Genomic DNA, 22,500 nt, shown 5'->3' on the forward strand with positions numbered 1-22,500 from the left:
ATGAGCAAACAGTTAATAAAGCATGTTAAAAAACACTTTGAAAAAGAGTTAAAAACATATTTAATCTGAAAAGGAAACACTTGATATGTGGATAGTCCTTAATCCGCGGAGTTTCGAAGAAATACTTTCATTCTCATCAGAGGGTAGGAATTAGCAAAATGCGGGATCGGATTTTGCATGCAAAAGTATTTGATGAAACAACAAGTAAGTTAAAGATCTTACTTGATAACAAAAAAGTGAAGCAGAGGGAATATGGTGAAGAAAAAGGTGATTACACGTGAATGGATAGTCTGGTGGAAGATAAATAATCCAATGACGGTATAATCCAAAAATATAACTTCAAGAAAGTTAATTGAATTTCTATTTGCACAAGTAAAATCCAAGGAAATCACGTAATTGGAAGATGATGGTCCATAATAATCCAAAGGCAGAAATCCATGGAATAATTCAGAATAATTCACAAATATGTACAAAGAAAAGGGGAAAATTCCAGTAATATTAATAAAAGAAAAATAAGATATGCTTTTCACGCGACTGCCGAGACATAATTGTAATTTTTATTTTATTTTATTTTATTATTATATATATATATATATATATATATATATAGATATAGATATAGATATATAGATATATAAGTGTGTGTGTGTGTGTGTACGTACATTTCCCTACGCAATAACTTTAAGCCTACAGACTCGAAATTTGATATACAGGGTACTGAGATTTGGGAAAATCTATGTGATTGGTTTTCGGGCAGAAATTTTGCGATTAAGGGTCAAAGTTCAACGAGTTGACATTTGAGAACTCTACCAAACTCCTCCTACAATTTTGGGCCTAAACACTTGAAATTGTAGATATCGGTTCCGTGGACATGGATCTAACTTAATAACCTGATTTGAGCCCTAAACAATAAATTTTAAGGGGTCATAATAGGGGTCAAAGTTTAAAAAAAATTGACCTTTTTTTTTGTTGCTCAGCATACACCTCAAAACACTCGGGCAACGCCGGGCAACGCCGGGCAACCATGCTAGTACTCCTATAAATTCGTTTTTATTTTGTGTGTATTGATATTCATATTAAAACCCATCTTTCTATTTTTTTAATTTAAATATTTATTCAAAAAGAATATTCCAAACTTTACAAAATTTTTACAAGAAAAATAGTATAAAATTTGGAAATAAAACTTTCCAAATGTGTTATGATGCCAAAAAGGGTGCGGGGGGGAATGGGGGTCGAGGGTCGTCCACTTGGTCTATTCTCTATAACTAGTTGCAGTCACCCCAATACCGCATTCACTCAAGGGGTTGGATCTACTTAAAACCCCAGATGGCATGAACAATATATAATATGACTTTTTTTTTTAAAGAATATACTGTTTTCTCATATATGAGTTGTGGAATTGCATTCACTAGCAAAATATCATCTAATTTGCATATTCTTTTAAACATTCATTTTAATCAATTCCCTATTAGTTGTTTCGGTTTTCTAATAGGCTGATCATGTTTAGTATACTATTATGTGTAATTATATTCATGCAGATATTCTACATGATTTATACTTGCATAATATTTGCGTAAAAACTTTATAATAAACACAAAATTGTTTCCATATATATTTATGTATACGTATATATTTTTGTTTAACAAATTTTGCCTACCAAACTCCTAGAGTTTTTGGTCTATAGACATGAAAAAATTTTGACTACTCAACACCTCTGTTAGTTTTTGGTCTACATACATGAAACTTAATATATAGGGTATTTGAACATGTGAATCTTTTATATTTGGGTTTTAGCCGGGGAAAATCGGTACAAAAAGTGTGAAAAAAAATGGAATTTACGAGGTGAAGATCGAACAATAGCATTTTGAATTCAAGGTGGTTGAGGAAGCAAGAAATGGGGGGAGAAAAAAAGGTATGATAAAAATCCAGTGGGAAAGATGGTAAAATCCTAAAGTTTTTTGTCTACAAACATGAAACTTCATATATAAGGTATTTGAATCCATGCAAAACTTTATATTTGGGTTTTAGTCCGGAAAAATCGGTGCAAATGTGTAAAAGTTTAAAAAATGAAATTTGCCAGGTGAAGGTCGAACGCCGGCATTACGAATGCATAACGTAGTAGCTATTGGCTCATGTTTTAATTTTTAGTCTTGCATTAAACATGTTTTTATAGACCAGTCATTTACGGCAGAGGCAAAATAAATCGCGAGCTGAACGTTTTGGTTTCGATTCTCGGTGGTTGCGCATGAGTCTTTATTTATACTTTTTAAATCATTACTATATATTGCATCCAATCTATATATATATATATATATATATATATATATATATATATATATATATATATAAAAGTGTAGATGTATGTCTGTCTTTTCTCTATGGTAGTTAAGGAAAACTATTATACAGAAAGGCATTACTTTACATATTCACACTTTTTAATATATACATATGCACATAACATTATAAACAGTACATGAGGCCCGAGCAAAGCCGGGCGGAACTGCTAGTATATATATGTATAGATAGATATATAAATTCCCTGTTCACATACACCTTTCAGGATAAAGCTAGAACCCAGAATTAGATAGAATCGAGCAATTGTTCCATAATTCGGGTCAATAAATAGAGGATACTGTAGAGGACCAACACATATAAATCCTAATCCCGTTACAAAAAAGAAAATAATGAAACGGATGGAATTGAAGGAAACAAAAACTCAATTGATGGATAAGATAAACTTCTCGTTTATTTACTGTTGAAAGAATGAATGTTTTAGATACAACATGTGTTCATGTCTGCGCGGGTGTAACCATCGTTAAATTGCGAGACTGGTGGTGTAGAAAGAAAAGGAAATGTGTGTTCATCTCACGTTCGGGTCACTATCGTTTATTAGCACGTGGGAAAAGAAGTGAATGAATGTAGTGGAAAATGGGAATGATAGTCCGGCGTGTAGATAAAGACAAACGATAGTGACCCGAACGTGAGATGAACACACATTTCCTTTTCTTTCTCAGGGACAAGTTGTATATGTAGAGAGAGAAAGAGTGAGAATGTCAATCCAGTTCATGGAGAGAGCAAGCGTATAAAGTGTACGTACGGTCTGTTAGCTCTTTGTCCCACATAGTAGCAAGTGGTGTGAGGTACGCGCGTGCGCGCGCATGCCGAAAAGGCTCGATGTTGGTCCGTAGACCGACCAGCTCGGAAGCTGGTCTAAAAAAAAGGCTGGAAACAGCTTGTCTCTTGCTTTTATACTTGTTTCCGGTGGTCTTTTGCGCATGTGTGGATTTCCTTTGAAAGAGGAAGTGACGTTGTCCTTGTGTGCATTCGTGTGCGTACATGTGAGTACGTTAGCGTGTGTGTATATATACGTGAATATGAGTGTATGTACGCGAACGTGAATATATATACGTGTGTGGACGTGCGCGCGTATGTACGTGTGCGCGTATGTATATGACAAGTAATATAGCTTGAAATGTGAACGCGTGTTTTTGTGTGAGACTAGAAAAGGCTCGCGCAATACCCAAAGCGAAAAATCGAGTTGGTTCGTTTGTTGTCACCGTTTAAAGAATCAAATGCGTTGCCACTCCGTTCTACATCATTAACGCTGCCTAATTGCAGTTAAGATTTTCTAAGAAAACGTTATTCCGCCAGTCAATCACAACCACTCCCATTCCGTGGTGTTTGTTGAAGATTGTATTAATAAACGTCGTTATCGTTTATAACAAGCGCTTTCCGACATTTTCTTTTGTTTGCTTGGCAACTTTTCTTCCCTCCAGCAACAACTTCAACCTTCGTCGACTGGATCGTAATCTCTTCTTTCTACGGATTTTAAAGCAACGTGGGCGTGGAAGGAAACAGAGAAAGATCAGTCGAAATATGTGATGATCTCGAAACCATCGTCCAACTCGGGTTCCTAAAGGTATCGTACCATATATATTATTCAAACACGGTAGTGTTTGAATATATGGTAAGTGGCAATTTTACTCATTTAGAACTGCTTTAAAGCTTCACCGCTCATTCATTTTTCGACCAAACTTCAAACAGTTACTACAGTTTATAGATCACCTTCTCAGCTATATTGTAAAAAAAAAGTTCAATTTTCGTTCAGTAAAACAAAAGTTATGCTGAATTTACTAGTGTTCAAAATCGTAAAAAAACGTAAGGAGGCGAGCGACGATTTTATGACTGGTTTCCATTGCAACTACCTCGTTCCAGCGACTAGTGTTGCTATTAATTCACCGCTCTCGTGAAAGGAGCAGTTACAAGTGAAAGAGAGCGAATGAAAGCAGACGAGTACCGTACATCATTATTATATATGTGTATGTTATGTTTACGAGGGAAAAAACCCAATAAGACTGAATTACAACAAAGAATAAGTGAATTTACTGGGAGCCTGGAAAAATCATGGATTACAATAGAAAAATGCGAGCATGAAATGTAATATGGTTAAGCTTGAACATAGAAAAGTAAAGGACTAGTTGTTAAAACTGGAAAAGAAAAGGACAAGATATTCTAGTAAAAAATATAATGAATTAATAACTTAAAATATTGCAGCATTAAGAATTGATTATATAATGATATTACAATAGAAAAATGCGAGCATGAAAAGTAATATGGTTAAGTTAAAACATGGAAAAGTAAAGGACTAGTTGTTAAAACTGGAAAAGAAAAGGACAAGATATTCTAGTAAAAATATAATAAATTTATAACTTCAAATATTGCAGCATTAGGAATTGATTATATAATGTTATTACAATAGAAAAATGTGAGCATGAAAAGTAATATGGTTAAGTTTAAACATGGAAAAGTAAAGGACTAGTTGTTTAAGCTGGAAAAGAAAAAGACAATATATTCTAGTAAAAATATAATAAATTTATAGCTTCAAATATTGCAGCATTAAGAATTGATTATATAATGTTATTACAATAGAAAAATGTGAGCATGAAAAGTAATATGGTTAAGTTTAAACATGGAAAAGTAAAGGACTAGTTGTTAAAACTGGAAAAGAAAAGGACAAGATATTTTAGTAAAAAATATAATAAATTTATTACTTTAAATATTGCAGCATTAAGAATTGATTATATAATGTTATTACAATAGAAAAATGTGAGCATGAAAAGTAATATGGTTAAGTTTAAACATGGAAAAGTAAAGGACTAGTTGTTAAAACTGGAAAAGAAAAGGACAAGATATTCTAGTAAAAAATATAATAAATTTATAACTTTAAATATTGCAGCATTAAGAATTGATTATATAATGTTATTACAATAGAAAAATGCGAGCATGAAAAGTAATATGGTTAAGTTTAAACATGGAAAAGTAAAGGACTAGTTGTTAAAACTGGAAAAGAAAAAGACAAGATATTTTAGTAAAAAATATAATAAATTTATTACTTTAAATATTGCAGCATTAAGAATTGATTATATAATGTTATTACAATAGAAAAATGTGAGCATGAAAAGTAATATGGTTAAGTTTAAACATGGAAAAGTAAAGGACTAGTTGTTAAAACTGGAAAAGAAAAGGACAAGATATTCTAGTAAAAAATATAATAAATTTATAACTTCAAATATTGCAGCATTAAGAATTGATTATATAATGTTATTACAATAGAAAAATGTGAGCATGAAAAGTAATATGGTTAAGTTTAAACATGGAAAAGTAAAGGACTAGTTGTTAAAACTGGAAAAGAAAAGGACAAGATATTCTAGTAAAAAATATAATAAATTTATAACTTCAAATATTGCAGCATTAAGAATTGATTATATAATGTTATTACAATAGAAAAATGTGAGCATGAAAAGTAATATGGTTAAGTTTAAACATGGAAAAGTAAAGGACTAGTTGTTAAAACTGGAAAAGAAAAGGACAAGATATTCTAGTAAAAAATATAATAAATTTATAACTTCAAATATTGCAGCATTAAGAATTGATTATATAATTTTATTACAATAGAAAAATACGAGTATGAAAAGTAATATGGTTAAGTTTAAACATGGAAAAGTAAAGGACTGGTTGTTAAAACTGGAAAAGAAAAGGACAAGATATTCTAGTAAAAAATATAATAAATTTATAACTTCAAATATTGCAGCATTAAGAATTGATTATATAATGTTATTACAATAGAAAAATACGAGCATGAAAAGTAATATGGTTAAGCTTAAACATGGAAAAGTAAAGGACTAGTTGTTAAAACTGGAAAAGAAAAAGACAAGATATTCTAGTAAAAAATATAATAAATTTATAACTTCAAATATTGCAGCATTAAGAATTGATTATATAATTTTATTACAATAGAAAAATACGAGTATGAAAAGTAATATGGTTAAGCTTAAACATGGAAAAGTAAAGGACTAGTTGTTAAAACTGGAAAAGAAAAAGACAAGATATTCTAGTAAAAAATATAATAAATTTATAACTTCAAATATTGCAGCATTAAGAATTGATTATATAATTTTATTACAATAGAAAAATACGAGTATGAAAAGTAATATGGTTAAGCTTAAACATGGAAAAGTAAAGGACTAGTTGTTAAAACTGGAAAAGAAAAAGACAAGATATTCTAGTAAAAAATATAATAAATTTATAACTTCAAATATTGCAGCATTAAGAATTGATTATATAATTTTATTAATTGAATTTAAAATATACGTCACAACAAAATGAAAATTATATCATGAAAAAACTCCTTTAAGGTTAGTTATTTCCAAAACTTTTATTCAAATTCATGTGATATTCACGAAATTATGCCATTTTATTCTTTATCGAAGAATTTCTACTGTCCATCGCTTTATTGCAGGTCTCTTAAAATGTTGTTTTAGGGCAAAAATACAATGTTGTATCTTGCGAACTTTAGGTTTTATTATATTTTTCTATCAAAATAAACAAAAACATATTCTATATCGACATATATAAAAATCATCTGAAAACGACGTGACAATGACAGGTCATCTAGCCATGTCAACAAATGATTATCCAAAAAGGCCGAGTATACATTGCTGATAAGCTTTACATCCTCTGGCGCTCGGAATGGTCCATCCAACTTATCCCCAATGATTCTCACCCAAAACATGATGCCTCCACCTCCTTGTTGGCGATGAACTCTGTAACGAGTTAGAGTTCCGTTCGGGTTTCAAACTTTGGTTCATCTATCCGGACCATCAAGAGTAATATGGGCCTCATCCCTAAATAGGACCTGTTGGAAATCTATTTTCATGTAATTCCGTGTCCAAGCCATTTGTTTTTTTCCTATGTTGTTTGCTCAATGGAGGCATTGGAAAAGGTTTTATGTTCCTTGCAATCTCATTCAACACATTGTATCGGGCATGCCTGGATCTTGGAGCGATTCCAGCTTTTGTAAAAACAAAAGCACTGGTGCTATTTGTGTTTCAGTTGACTTCCCTACAAATTTTCCAAATATCACGATCTAAAAGGTTTCTCTTGGTGCCCTTATTTTTCTGGATTTGGTGTTCAGGTTGTTCAACAATGCAGCCAAGGTTTTTGGATCCAATTCCAGCTCCGTGCCTAAATTTTTGATGGATTCTGCGAGTCCAGCAACTATTCTTTGCTTTTCAATAACCTTTATTCGCCTGATTTTTTTGGCATTGCAATAAAATGACGGAGAGTAAAATTGCTTTGATATCAAATAAAATGTCATAACTTCGTGAATATAGCATGCATTTGAATAAAATTTTGGGAAATAAACTTTTCATTTTTTGTGACGTATATTTGGAAAAATATTGATATTTTATCTGCAATAAGGCGAGTGGCACGTTTTCTGGTGTGAACCCTGTGCTTAACATGCCCCTCAACTCCGCCCCCCAAAACAGAAAAATCCATGTTGGGGAGTCAAATCCGGTGAGCGTAGACACAACTGGATACTTCCTCTTCATCCTAACTATCTGTTTCGCAGGTCACTATGAAGATATGCTCTTACGCCATGATGATAGTGCGGAAGTGCTCCATACTGCTGGAAGAGCCATTCTTTATTCCTAAGCATCTCTTGGGAAGATGGTATCGGGGAACCCTTTATATATATATATATATATATATATATATATATATATATATATATATATATATATATATATTGTCATCCACATACAGTACTATTTCGTTGTATCACAGCTCATCAGTGCGGCTAGACAAAAACATTTCTCCAGATTGAACCTACAACCGTCGCATTGACAGTCGGCGGCTCTCACCATTCGGCTACGAATCAGTACCGTAAATATTTCTCCTAGAGTGTGAATTAAATCCACACCCTCCCGTCGCACAGTGCTCGAACCATCAGCTTGTTTACAGACAAATTAATAGTAGGCTTCGCTTAATCGCTTTTAAATACGCGTCGGGTGAAAATATATTTACAAAGTGCTCAACCCAAAGAGGGGGGCTTTAATGTGCCTTGTTTGGGGTGAATATATATATATATATATATATATATATATATATATATATATATATATATATATATATTAAGTAATGTGATTGATAATTTAAAATTTAAAAATCAAATTATAATTAAATTAAAAATCCGTTTCATAAGAAGGAACAACAACAAAATCAATTATCTGTACGATCGTTTCGGAAAACAATGCTTTTTATTGTGGTATACATCAAGTTGTGTACAATAATTACATATAGTTTTTTAATAAGCAAGGTCTCCTCGTCAGCAAATTTTGAAGGGTTTTTATTGAATTTAAAAGACGCCATAAATAAACCTAGCATTAAAAGTAAGGCAGATGAATCTGAAAAAAATTGAAATAAAATGTCTGGATTTAAAATTTATAAGAAAATTAATATGGGTTAGAGATAGAAATAAGTAGAGAAAAATATAGATTTGAATTTACATAATAAATTTGCTTTAAAAATATATAGAGATATTTACCTTTTAATTTTTCGCGTTTTGAAATCAGGAACTATGGTTAAAATATTCATTTAGATGTTTGCTATAGCTTTTTATCTCATTGAATGATGAATTTTAAAAAAGGGGGACGCTCGTGCAGTAAATTATTTCCATTAGCGTATTTTGGATTTAAAGACGCTACGGTTTATATATAGAGAATGTTGCTTGTGCAATTACATATTTTAAGGGGAGATAATTGTCATATTTTCTTTACTTTATTTATTTGAAGGGTGTAAGGGAGATAATTAGTCTAACTTAATTTATTAAAAAAAAATAATTGTAATCTATTTTTACTAATAAGTAATTTTAATGATTTAAGGTGGTTTATATTTATTAAATTTAAACCAACGTTTATGACTACATGTAAATATAAGCTCCTGTCTTGAATTTAATAGTTTGGTTGTATTTTTTATATCTTCATATTTTAAAATTTTTAGGGTCTCTTTTGTACATAGTGCACAGAATTTATCTCCTGGTTTATATGATTTGCAAGTCTCAATTATTCGCCATTTTAAGTTGAAAGGAATATTGCTGTTTTTTAGTTGCCAAATATAGTTGGATAGAGTAGTTTGGTTTGATAGAGAGTTATTTTTAAAAGAATGTTTGTGCGTTGAAATTCTATGTTTTATTAGGCCAGATGTGGAACCAAAATATATTGCCTCTTGCTTATTGTGATTATTTTCCGTTAGGTCTGGTGCTGGATTATTATATGGTGGGTTGATTAGTAATTGATCGGTAGATTGGTTTAAGTTGGTGTTATTATTTAATCTGGTAGTTGAGTTATGGTTGTTAATAGGTTCATGTAGATTTGGAGTTTTTGATACTGTGCAGCTATAGATAACATTTTTAATTTTACATGAGCCTTGTAGGGGACATTTATTTTTTCTTCTACAGTTACAGTCTGATATATTTTGTATAGTTGTATTTTGTAGCTTATTAATTTTCTCACTATTAGAGCCAATTATTTTTTGATGAAGGTTAGGCATAGTAGAGTAAGAGACTTTAATTGTGTTCTTATTGAAACTTTTATTATATCTATGGGGGGCTTTAAAGTTTTTATCTAATATTTTTAAAAATTCTCTGGCTATGTTTGTTTCTAGGTTTTTGGAATATGGAGGGTTGAACCATAGGGTCTCTATATGTCTATTCTTACGTTTACGGGTTTTGGTTTGTTGTTTATTTGTATTATTATCTAATATTTGTGGTTTGGTTTAACTTTTTTTGTCTCTTGGCCATTTTTCTTAACTCGCATACGGGAAGACATTGCCATATTATATGTTATTACGCTCTTAATAGGTTTATTTTCAATGCAGTTTATGTTTCTATCATTTTTATTTATGAATTTAATTTGCGAATTGTATCCTGAGTTTTTAAGGGCTTCATTGTAATATTTTTCATTTTTGATAAATATGGATTTAGTAGAAGACAGTCTAGAAATTCTTAAAGCGATATTGGGAACTATTGATTTTAATATTGATTTAGGGTGGTTTGATTCATTGTGGACATATAGTAGTGATTGATTAGGTTTATGATATGGTTCAAAGGTAGAATTCTCAAGATTTAAGGTTATGTCTAAGAAATTAACAATTTTTTTATTAGGGTCGATTTTTATAGTAAGTTCATAATTTTTAAATAATTTATGTAGAGCTTTAATTGCTTTTTCGTAATTATTATTTGTAGAGTTAGTTACGAAAAGTGCATCATCTCTGTATAGTCCTCCTTCAAGTTTGAACTGTTTATGGAGTATACAATATATTTCATTTAAAAGGAAAAGGCCAACTAGATCAGTGACCTGAGTCGAATCCGTCGAGCCCATTAAAATGTTGAAGTGGTTAGGGGTATTTTTCCTGGTCCAATACTTATTATCAAAGGTTATTAAATACTCTCTAGCTATAAGTATTAGTTTAATTTCGTCTTGAGTTATATTAGTTAATTTTCGTGCCATTAATAGAGACTTATTTAATAGGTGATAAAGATTGGTAGTAAGATTCAATGTCAAAAGAAAGAAATGTAACGTTATTCTTATTTTGAATGTTAGAAAACCAGTCGATTACTTGGTTGGAAGATTGCCATAGTGGGTATTTTATTATAGATCTAATTTTGGGGATAATTCTATCTAATATGTTTTTACTAACTATATATATATATATATATATATATATATATATATATATATATATATATATATATATATGTATATATATATATTATATTTTCACCCCAAACAAGGCACGTTGCCACTTTGGTGTTGGAGGGCTACTATCAGGGGCAACAGCTACTGGGGTACTATGTAGGGAATTGGGCAGCAAGATGCGGTTCACGTTACACTTGAACTTCTGCATGTCAGTGGAGTTGGGGAAGCAGAAACCAGGAAGGGAATTCCAAAGTCTGGCGGTTCTGGGGAAGATACTACTGGAGAAGAAAGCTCTCTTACATCTAGGGATCTCTACTGTGTTGGGATGGGATTTAGCTGCCTGTCGGGTTTGTCGAGGGTGTTTACATTGTGGGGGCACAAGTGCTTGCAGTTCGTCAGCGCATTCACTACTCTATGGCTGACTGGGATAGCTTCCGTACATTCATATCTGACCTACCTCTGCATTCCATGTTTAAAAAGGATGTGTCCTCTATAGCATTAGATCTGACCGAATGGTTAATTATAGGCATAAACTGATTCATACCATCGAAATAATTCCAACAAAAACCTAACAGCCAGCCATGGTTCTCCCCTGAATGTGCTGCTGCCATCGCGCACAGAAATCACTTTTTCCATAGCTACCAAGGTAATAGATGTACTGAGACTAAAGCTGCTTTCAGGACTGCCAGGAACCACTGTAAAAGAGTAATAAAACATGCAGGAGAGCTATATGCTCAGTCTGTTAAATCCAAAGTAGCTGAGCAGCGGCTTGGTTCCCACCAGTTCTGGCAAATAGCAAACAGGATCTTGAACAGAAGTGTGCATTCTATTCCAACTATCATCAATGGACCAGAGGTCATCTCGTCAGCATCAGACAAGGCTAGACTATTTGCCAAGAACTTTGCAGCTAATTCTACCCTATGCGACAATGACCATCAACTCCCTGTATTTCCTCCTATAACAGACAACACACTATGCAACATACAAATACCTGTGCATGAGGTCGCCAAGCTAATCAAGAACCTCGAATCCAGTAAAGCATCTGGCCCTAATGGCATTCCAGTTATAGTGCTGAAAAAGCTCCAACCAGAACTTGCCCCCATACTTACAAAACTGTTTAAGCGTTGCCTTAAGGAGAAGTGCTTTCCAACACCCTGGAAAACTTCATCAGTATGCCCTGTATTTAAGAATTCAGGTGAAAAGTCATCTCCTTCTCAGTACAGACCAATATGTCTCCTGTGTGTCATGAGTAAGTTGTTGGAATCCATATTAAATAAAGAAGTAGTCAACCACCTCAACAGAAACAACCTTCTTAGTGACATGCAATATGGTTTCCGCTCTGCAAGATCTACAGCAGATGTTCTAACGGTTATATCACACAGGATTAGTGAATCTCTTGACAAAGGTTTCCTTTCCAGGTCAATTGCTCTTGACATATCAAAGGCCTTCGATAAGGTATGGCATAAGGGCCTACTTCACAAGATTTCCAGCTACGGTATTACTGGAAATGTTTTCTCAATCATTAAATCATTTCTCTCTGATAGGTTCATAAGAGTAGTGGTTGATGGGCAGAAATCAGAGGCCCACAGTATTAATGCTGGAGTCCCTCAGTGGTCCATCCTGGGTTCAACTCTCTTCCTGATCTACATCAATGATCTCCCAAAACACATACTTAAATCATTCGTTGACATCTATGCTGATGACACGACCATCTATGGCAACACATCAAAGGCTGTAAATGACAAAGTTCTCTCTGATTCTCTTTCCTCTGATCTTGAGCGCGTGGTACAATGGGGGAAGAGGTGGTTGGTCACTTTTAATGCATCTAAAACCAAGCTTCTATCTTTACATCATCAACGCTTTGACCCCCATCTGGCATCAATTGAAATGGATGGCTCTCGTCTTGGAGAGGTTCCATGTTTTGACAAGCTTCTGAGTTTGACCTTTACTCCTGATCTGAAATGGAACACGTACATCAAGTCTGTTGCCAAGGTCGCTGGGAAAATGGTGGGATCCTTCTACCGCTCCAGAAGATATCTCACTACTGATGCAATTCTCTATCTATATAAAAGCCAAGTAAGTCCAAAGATGGAGTACTGCTGCCACATCTGGTCAGGAGCTGCTAAAAACAGCCTACCCTGCCTTGACAGAGTACAAAATAGACTTTGTGGTTTAGTGGGGCTGCCCTTTTCTCTTCCCTGCAACCTCTCTCCCACAGAAGAGACGTTGCAAGCCTGTCTTTGTTTTATCGCTATTTCCATGGCAGGTGCTCGTCTGAGCTCCAATCCCTCGTCTCCCCTCCCCAATCTTTCACGAGAAACACCCGTCTGGCTGAAATTACTGTCAATAATTTTCCCCACTCTTTATCTGTACCTAAATAAAAACGTAGATTCCATGAGCAGAGCTTTGTTCTTAGAACTGCACGCCAGTGAAACTCTCTGCCGCTTGCCTATTTCCCACCTGACTACAACTTGGACGTCTTCAAGTCCAACATAAACAAACTCCTGACAAACCGCCCCCTTAAGTAAGACACTCTATCAAAACCTCGAATACTAATGATTACTACAATACTATCTCATTGATTACTGTACACGCAATAACCCTTATCCCTGAGTGACTTCGGACCTTGATAAGTGGTGACTCATATGTAAAAAAAAAGTACTTGTAGAACAGGCAGAGGGACGCAACATTTCGTCGATGGGACAGAGGCTGAAGCTTAGATGACAGTTCAGGACCTATCAGGTTGGCAACTTTCTTCTGAACCTTGTCTATATATATAAAGCGACCGGTCAATCTTTATGATTCTTTGATTCTACTTGAAGAGATATCTATTTATATACATGTATGTATGCTTATGTGTGTATATGTATATATGTGTTTTTATGTGTATGTATGTGTACATGTATGTATGTGCCTGTGTGTATGTATATTTGTAGGTATATATACATATGTATATTGTGTGTATGTGTGTGTTTTGTATATGTGTGTTCATGTGTATATAAGGATGAATATGTCTATATGTCTCACCCCACTTCCTACCACTTACCACTACCTAATCTCCCTAACATTTTGCCCCACTAAAAATAATATAAACTTCTAATTAAAAGGTTTCCTCTAGACTCTGAATTATTTAGATTACCCAGTATATGGCTTGGAAATTATTACCAAACGGATGTAAAGAACGTATAATATGGATTTTACCAAGCAAGTTGGATCAACAAAAACATTCATATCCTTTTTCTACAAATCATCCTGCTACAGGACTTCTGACAAATGTATTATTTTCACTTTGACTTTCCATGTCTCACTGACTTTAGCAAATAGGGTGCATACCTTTATAATTATTTGCTAATATTTCTCTCCTCTGATGAGATGGTAGACATCGAAACCCTATAGGTTAAGGAGATTAATTTTCTAAAGCATTCTTTGTCTTGCTTAGAATAATAAAAATTCTTTGATATGAAACTCAACCACTTCATTTCATTTCAATGAGAGTTTTTTGAAATTCATTGAATTACAATTTAATATATATATATATATATATATATATATATATATATATATATATATATAGAGAGAGAGAGAGAGAGAGAGAGAGAGAGAGAGAGCTGAACGTCTGTGTGTGTGTCTGGTCACGAATAGGCTCCTATATGGTAGACTATTATAGACAACTGATCACATATAATGATAGAAGATGTATCGATACACAGAAATGGGTATGTTTGATCTGGCATAATGATGATTCATTAAAATTGTGGGTCTGCGTTCGCGCTTGGTCCACAATTATGGAAATAAAAAAATTTAAAAAAAAAAAACGTTTACAAGTGTTTTTGATATAGATGTACATAATAATACTTTGATAAGTATGTTTTAACTTAAATAGGGATGGTATAATAAAATTGTGGGGTCTGCGTTCGCGCCTGGCCTCCATAGAATGGAAATAGACACAAAGTTTAATAAAGACTTTTCATATCTATCTGCGTAAGTATAGTTTGATAATTATGTTTCAGTTTGAAGAAATATGGTATAATAAAATTATGTGGTGTCCATTTTCTGCAGGCTGTTTTTGAACCCAGTCAATGACAGGTACTTTTGCTGGTATATATATATATATATATATATATATATATATATATATATATATATTACTAATCTGCAATAAGGTGAGTGTGCATATATATATATATATATATATATATATACACATATATACATATATATATATAAGTTAGAAAAGCATTTCATCCAAGGCATGAAAATTGTTAAACAAAATGTTTTTACTATAGGCTTTAAAAATAAAGGTACAAGATTCAATTTTAAATTTATTTATCTTCGAAGTGCACTTTTATAAATTTTACAAAGTAAGGTATAAAAATTTAATTAAAATTGAATCAAAAAATTACCTTGCATTTATTTTATGCAATGTACATTTTATTGCACTTTAAAAAAATTTTTTTAATTTTATATCTATATCATTAATTGCTAGATGAAAAATAATGTTTTTAAATTGCAACAAAATGTATATTACATAACATAAATCCAAGGTAAATTTTTTATTCAATTTAAATTAAATTTTTATACCTTACTTTGTAAAATTTATAAAAGTTCACTTTGAAGACAAATCATCCCAGCTGTGCTATTAAAAAAGTGCTCAGCCGAAGTAGCTCCAGTTCTCTCCAAACTCTACAACAAATGCCTCAATGAATCTTGCTTTCCGAGCTGTTGGAAAACTGCTTCTGTTGTACCAGTATTCAAGAATTCTGGCGAAAGAACTGACCCATTAAATTATCGCCCTATTAGCCTCCTCCCACTTTTTGCCAAAATATTTGAGACCTTAATTAACCATGCTCTAGTCCAGCACCTTACAGATGCTAAACTTCTGACCGACCATCAATATGGATTTAGACAAGCCCGTTCCACGGCAGACATCCTCACTGTAATCTCTGAACGCATATACCATTCACTGGACAAAGCGGGAGAGGGCAGAGCGGTAGCTCTAGATATATCTAAGGCTTTTGACAGGGTATGGCATGAGGGTCTCCTCAGGAAGATTAGATCTTACGGTATCACTGGTAGAATACTTAACATAATTAAATCCTTCTTAGATAAGAGAAAAATCCAGGTTGTCCTCGACGGTCGTACGTCTAAACAATATAATATAAATGCGGGAGTGCCCCAGGGATCTATCCTTGGTCCTCTGCTGTTCCTGATATTCATAAATGACCTCCCCGACAAAACTGCCTCTGAGATGGGTATATATGCTGATGACACCACACTCTATAGCAGGCACGACAGGAAAACAAATGAACATATATCTAAAGTAATGGCAGAAACACTAGAGGATGACCTCAAATCAGTAGTGGAATGGGGACAAAAATGGATGGTAACGTTCAATGCCACCAAGACAAAACTGGTTTCATTCAATAATTACAAGAAACCTTCTCTACCACCTATAGCAATGGCCAACAACTCTTTAGCTGAGAGTACGTCTTTCAAGCTCCTTGGCCTAACGTTCACAGGAAACATGAGCTGGAACAATTACATCGAGGGCATTGCCAGGGCCGCTGCGAGGAAGGTGGGCTCTCTCTACCGTGCTAGAAAACTTCTAACACCCGAAAGTATCATGTACCTCTATAAGGCCACTATTCGCCCATGTATGGAGTATTGCTGTCACATTTGGGCCGGTGCATCGGCTACTAGTCTCTCGCTCCTTGACAGGGTTCAAAAGAGAGTCGCAAATCTGATAGGCCCTAAACTGGCATCAAAACTTCAGCCTCTGTCCCATCGTCGAAACGTTGCATCCCTCTGCCTGTTCTACAAGTATTATAATGGTGAATGCTCTGAAGAACTGCAAGCACTTGTGCCCCCACGACGCGAACACCCTCGACAGACCCGACAAGCTACACAATCCCACCCCCACACTGTAGAGATCCCTAGATGTAAAAGATCCTTCTACTCCAGTAGTTTCTTCCCCAGAACTGCTAGACTTTGGAATTCCATTCCAGGTCACTGCTTCCCCAACTGTACTGACATGCATAAGTTCAAGTGCAACGTGAACCAACATCTCGCTGCCCTAATCCCTACATAGTACCCCAGTAGATGTTTCCCTTGATAGTAGCCCCCTACATTAAAGTGGCAATGTGCCTTGTTTGGGGTGAATATGTAATAAAAAAAAAAAAAAAAATAAATAAATAAATAAATAAATTTCAAATGTAATCTTGTACCTGTATTTTTAAAACGTATAGTAAAAACATTTTGTTTAACAATTTTCATGCCTTGGATGAAATGCTTTTTTAACTTGTATCTTATTTTTTAAGATTATATTTCAAAACTCTCCTTCTCTCTATTTCAGTTTGTATTTCTCCTCACACCACAACTAATTTTTGCAACCCATTTTTGTAATACAGGTCTGAATAATGAGAAAATCTGATTATTTTTGACAAAAACTTTAAAATAACGTTTTTAGATTAAATTTTTTAAACTTCTTTCAGAATAGAAAATCTTTAAAATTTAATAAGGAACATATTTCATATAGGTTTCATTAACAAATATTCAGTACATAACGAGAAAAATAGAGATGAAAATTTCAAAAGGAATGTATAAGTGGGTACGCACAATAGTAGTCCTCTCCAGCGAAAGTCTTTGTTATTGTTATTCTATTATTATTATTATTATTATTATTATTATTATTATTATTATTATTATTATTATTATGTAAAACATTTTGTGTCCTGATCTTTCGCGCGAGGCCTAATTATTATTATTTAAAACATTTTGTGTCCTGCTCTTTCACGCGAGGACTAAAATATAATAAATAAGTCGATTAAAAATACAACTCAAGAAAAAAGTGAACAATATTCGGATGATATGAAATAAATAAGTCGATTAAAAAAATTAAAACAAATAAAAAAAATCACGAAATGTAATACAACTCAAGAAAAAAGTGAACAATATTCGGATGTTATGAAATAAATAAGTCAATTAAAAAAATAAAATAAATATAAAAATCACGAAATGTAATACAACTCAAGAAAAAAGTGAACAATATTCGGATGATATGAAATAAATAAGTCGATTAAAAAAATTAAAATAAATTAAAACAAATCGCGAAATGTAATACAACTCAAGACAAAAGTGAACAATATTCGGATGATATGAAATAAATAAGTCGATTAAAAAAATAAAATAAATAAAAAAAATCGCGAAATGTAATACAACTCAAGAAAAAAGTGAACAATATTCGGATTATATGAAATAAATAAGTCGATTAAAAAAAATTTTTTAAATCACGAAATGTAATACGACTCGAAAGGAGGAACAGAAAAGTTGGGGTTTTTTTTTTGTTTTTTTGTTTTTTGTAGAATTGTTGTAATAGTAAGCGAAAGGGGGTAGAAACGAAAAAAAAAATTTTTTCTCTGCTGATACAAGGTAGGTGTGAGGGTCTAAAACTTATGGCAAGACAGACAGGCGGAACTTAGTGATAAACAGAAAAACAATCCGGCGAGAATGTAGAACCACCGTTTTTTTTTTAATTACATTTTTCACCCCAAACAAGGCACATTTCCACTTTGGTGTAGGGAGCTACTGTCAGGGGCAACAACTACTAGGGGTACTATGTAGGGATTTGGCCAGCAAGATGTCGGTTCACGTTACACTTGAACTTCTGCACGTTAGTACAGTTGGGGAAGCAGGAACCTGGAATTGAATTCCAAAGTCTAGCGGTTCTGGGGAAGAAACTACTGTAGTAGAAATATCTTTTAAATCTAGGGATCTCTACAGTGTAGGGGTGTGCTTTAGCAGCCTGTCAGGTTTGTAGAGGATGTTCACGTCGTGGGGGCACAAGTGCTTGCAGTTCGTCAGAGCATTCACCATCAAAATACTTGTAGAACAGGCAGAGGGATGCAACGTTTCGACGATGGGACAGAGGCTGAAGCTTAGATGACAGTTTCGGGCTTATCAGATTTGCGACTCTCTTTTGAACCTTGTCGAGGAGCGAGAGACTATTAGCCGATGCACCAACCTAAATATGACAGCAATACTCCATACCTGGGCGAATAGTGGCCTTATAGAGGTACAGGATACCTTCGGGTGTTAGTAGTTTTCTTGCACTGTAGAGAGAGCCCACCCTCCTTGCAGCGTCCCAAGTGTTGTCAAATAGCCGATTCTACTAATTAGAAACTCCTGGAAATAGGCTGATTATCTTGGATGAAACGAGGCACACGCTGGGCGATTCTAACCGGAAGACACTGGGTCGACTTGCCTATATAGACGGCACCATGCCGACATTGAAATTTATAAACAATATTGCTCTTTATCTTTGCCTAAACCTAAACGTAGATTCAATGAACAAAGCTTCTTTCTTCGAACTGCATGCCCGTAGAAGTGTCTTCTGATTCCTTGTTTTCCATATGACTACAATCTGATTGTCTTCAAGTCCAATGTAAACAAGTTTTTGATGAACCATCTCCCTAAGTAATCCTATTTACAAAATGCCAACTACTTATGTTTACTATGCTTATTCACATTGACTGATTATTACCCATTAACCTTTATCCTCGAGTGGCCTCCGAGCCTTAATCAGTGTTGATACCTGTGTCAAAAAAAAATTATACATATTTATGTATAATACGCATAAAATTATATATGTATGAAATTATATATATATATATATATATATATATATATATATATATATATATATATATATACAGTGATGATCATATTTATTGGCATGGTAAAATAAAAGTTAAATTTTGTCTAATAAATTCTAAAAAAGGGATTAAATTAAAGAAAATAACAAAGTATATTATGTATTTTTAACTGGCCTTTCCGATGCAGCAATCGGATTTTAGAAAAAATAAACAACAAAGGAACAACAAACATAATTGCAAAAAGCAAAAAACCCTTGTTCAAAATTATTGGCACGATTTATTTAATAATCAATTGTATAGCCTTTGGCCTTGATTACCTTCCTCAGTCGCTTTTCATAGTTTACAACCAAGTTGTTGCACTCTTCAGTAGTAATTTTAGCCCACTCTTCCTGACAATAATCCTCCAATTGAATAAGATTCTTAGGCTTCCTTTGCATTACCCTCAATTTTAATGTTCTCCATAAATTTTCAATTGGATTAAGGTCTGGGCTTTGTGATGGCCACTCCAAAACATTAATATGATTGTCCTCAAGCCATTTCTTAGTCAGTTTAGCCGAATGCTTTGGGTCATTATCTTGCATGAACCACCAACGACGACCAAGTGAGAGCTCTTTAGCAGAGTCTTTCAGGTTTTCATCCAATATTTTAACATAATCTTCCTTTTTTATGCTACCTGTGACCTTAACAAGTCGCCCTGGTCCAGAGGCAGCAAAGGATCCCCAAAACATCAAACTGCCTCCACCGTGCTTCACTGTGGGTATGGTGTTCTTAGGCAGGAAAGCTTCGCCAGATTTTCTGTAAATATAAGACACTTTATTATGGCCAAATAACTCTATTTTCGTTTCGTCAGTCCATAGAACACGTTTCCAGAATGCAACATCTTTATCAATATGACGTTTTGCAAAGGCTAGCCTTGCTTTCAGGTGCATAGGCTTCAATAAGGGAGTCTTTCTCGGACGACATGCTTTTAAACCAGCTCTCTTCAAAACTCTACCAACTGTATGTCGAGATACATTCACTCCAGAGGTGCTCTGTTCATCAACAATCTCCCCAACAGAGATCCTTGGGTTTTGTTTTACTTGTCGAATAATTTTCCGTTCATCTCTTGGGGAAAGAATCCTTTTTCTCCCTCTACCCTCTAAACTCATAACGTGGCCTTGCGATTTGAACTTGTTTATTATGGCTCTAACAGTGGATTTGGGAAGGTTTAGCTTCTTTGAAATCTTATCATAGCCCTCCCCATTGGTATGGCATGCTACAACAAGCTTCCTGACGTCTTCGCTGTGTTCCTTAGTTTTAACCACGGCGATTGAAAATTATAATTTAGTCACTTATAATAGTTTAAATAAATCGCTATCTAAAAATTATCTGAAAAAAATTATTCACTGAATTAGCGTTAAACAAGCATAATATGGCTATAAAAAAGTTCAGAAAGCACGTAAACCGGAAATTGATTGATATTATACTGATACTAAAAGAAAAACAAAGCCGTGCCAATAATTTTGAACAAGGGTTTTTTGCAATTATGTTTGTTGTTCCTTTGTTATTTATTTTTTCTAAAATCCGATTGCTGCATCGGAAAGGCCAGTTAAAAATACATAATATACTTTGTTATTTTCTTTAATTTAATCCCTTTTTTAGAATTTATTAGACAAAATTTAACTTTTATTTTACCGTGCCAATAAATATGATCATCACTGTATATATTCATTATCACCATGATTTGACGTCCCTAGGGACATTTGGGGGTGGGGGGCACGCAAATGCTGAACTTAGTCATTTTTTATGCCCCGTTCACTGTGCAATCTCGTGGGACTTCACTATCAAATATATGACCGTTGGTGAATATTGAAACAAAAGAAAAAAACAATTAAATTTCATTGTGATCTACATTGACCCGATACTTGCCGGCGAAAACAGACTGAAGTAAGAAATTCGAATTCAGATTTTTTTTACTTTTTTAGTTTCTTTCTTAGGTCGCCCTTTGGCCTTCGAGCTAAGATCAAAGTGGTGCATCTGTTCTGATGCTTCACAGCACTTAAGTAATCAGTTTGGATCAATGTGGAGGAAATCCTTCATATCAGACGATTGGTATTCATTTGGACACTCCCAGAATGCCTCATTTTGGGGGAAGTTGGTTTTTCTCCCACATTAATAAACGATCTTGTGTCTAATTGGCTTTTGTGGGGAAGCAAATAAATACCCCGCTCTTTGGCCTTCGGGCCAACCCCGATTTTCCCTCTTTTTTTGAGTTTGCATTATGCCAAAGTTTTTTGTTCATGTTAATTTTTAGCCAGAATAAGGGACTTAATATCTCAAAGTGTAGTATCTGTTCTGATGCTAGGCTTCAATTATTTGGTTCTCGGTTAGTGGGGGGAGAAATCCTTCACGACCGAGACAATTTTTTTTTTCTCCACATAAAAAAAACGACTTTGGTGTCTAACTCTGCCCCCGTTTGGAGGCATTTTAAATAGGAACGTCACTGAAAAAAGCAGCACGTATGCTGGGGAATAATGAATTGCTAAGTAGACCTAGTATAGAATTCAATACGATATGGGAACCAATGATCATAAACAATAGACCATATATATACAAGTAAACAGTAAAAGCATTAATATATACAAGTAATAAGTATAGAGATAGATATACGTTAATATATAATAATAATTAGTAATAATTAGTAATAATTAGTGATATTTACAACTAGAAATAAAAGTAGATTTTAGGCTCCTAAAATTCGTGATTCTGGATATTGTTAGAAAATGGAGAGAGAGAGAGAGAGGGGGGGAAGAGGTGAGTTATAGTGTAGA

At 33.8% G+C, this 22,500-nt stretch overlaps 1 protein-coding gene across 2 annotated transcripts in view; it reads left to right on the plus strand.

Moving 5' to 3' along the window:
* Nucleotides 1-22,500, plus strand: part of LOC145271382 (G-protein coupled receptor dmsr-1-like) — a 544,349-nt gene that overhangs the window by 447,411 nt on the left and 74,438 nt on the right. The gene's annotated exons all lie outside the window — the stretch shown is intronic.

The sequence above is a fragment of the Euprymna scolopes genome, chromosome 46, assembly GCF_053919585.1.
Source record: "Euprymna scolopes isolate OS-2025 chromosome 46, ASM5391958v1, whole genome shotgun sequence".
Taxonomy (NCBI): Eukaryota; Metazoa; Mollusca; class Cephalopoda; order Sepiida; family Sepiolidae; genus Euprymna; species Euprymna scolopes.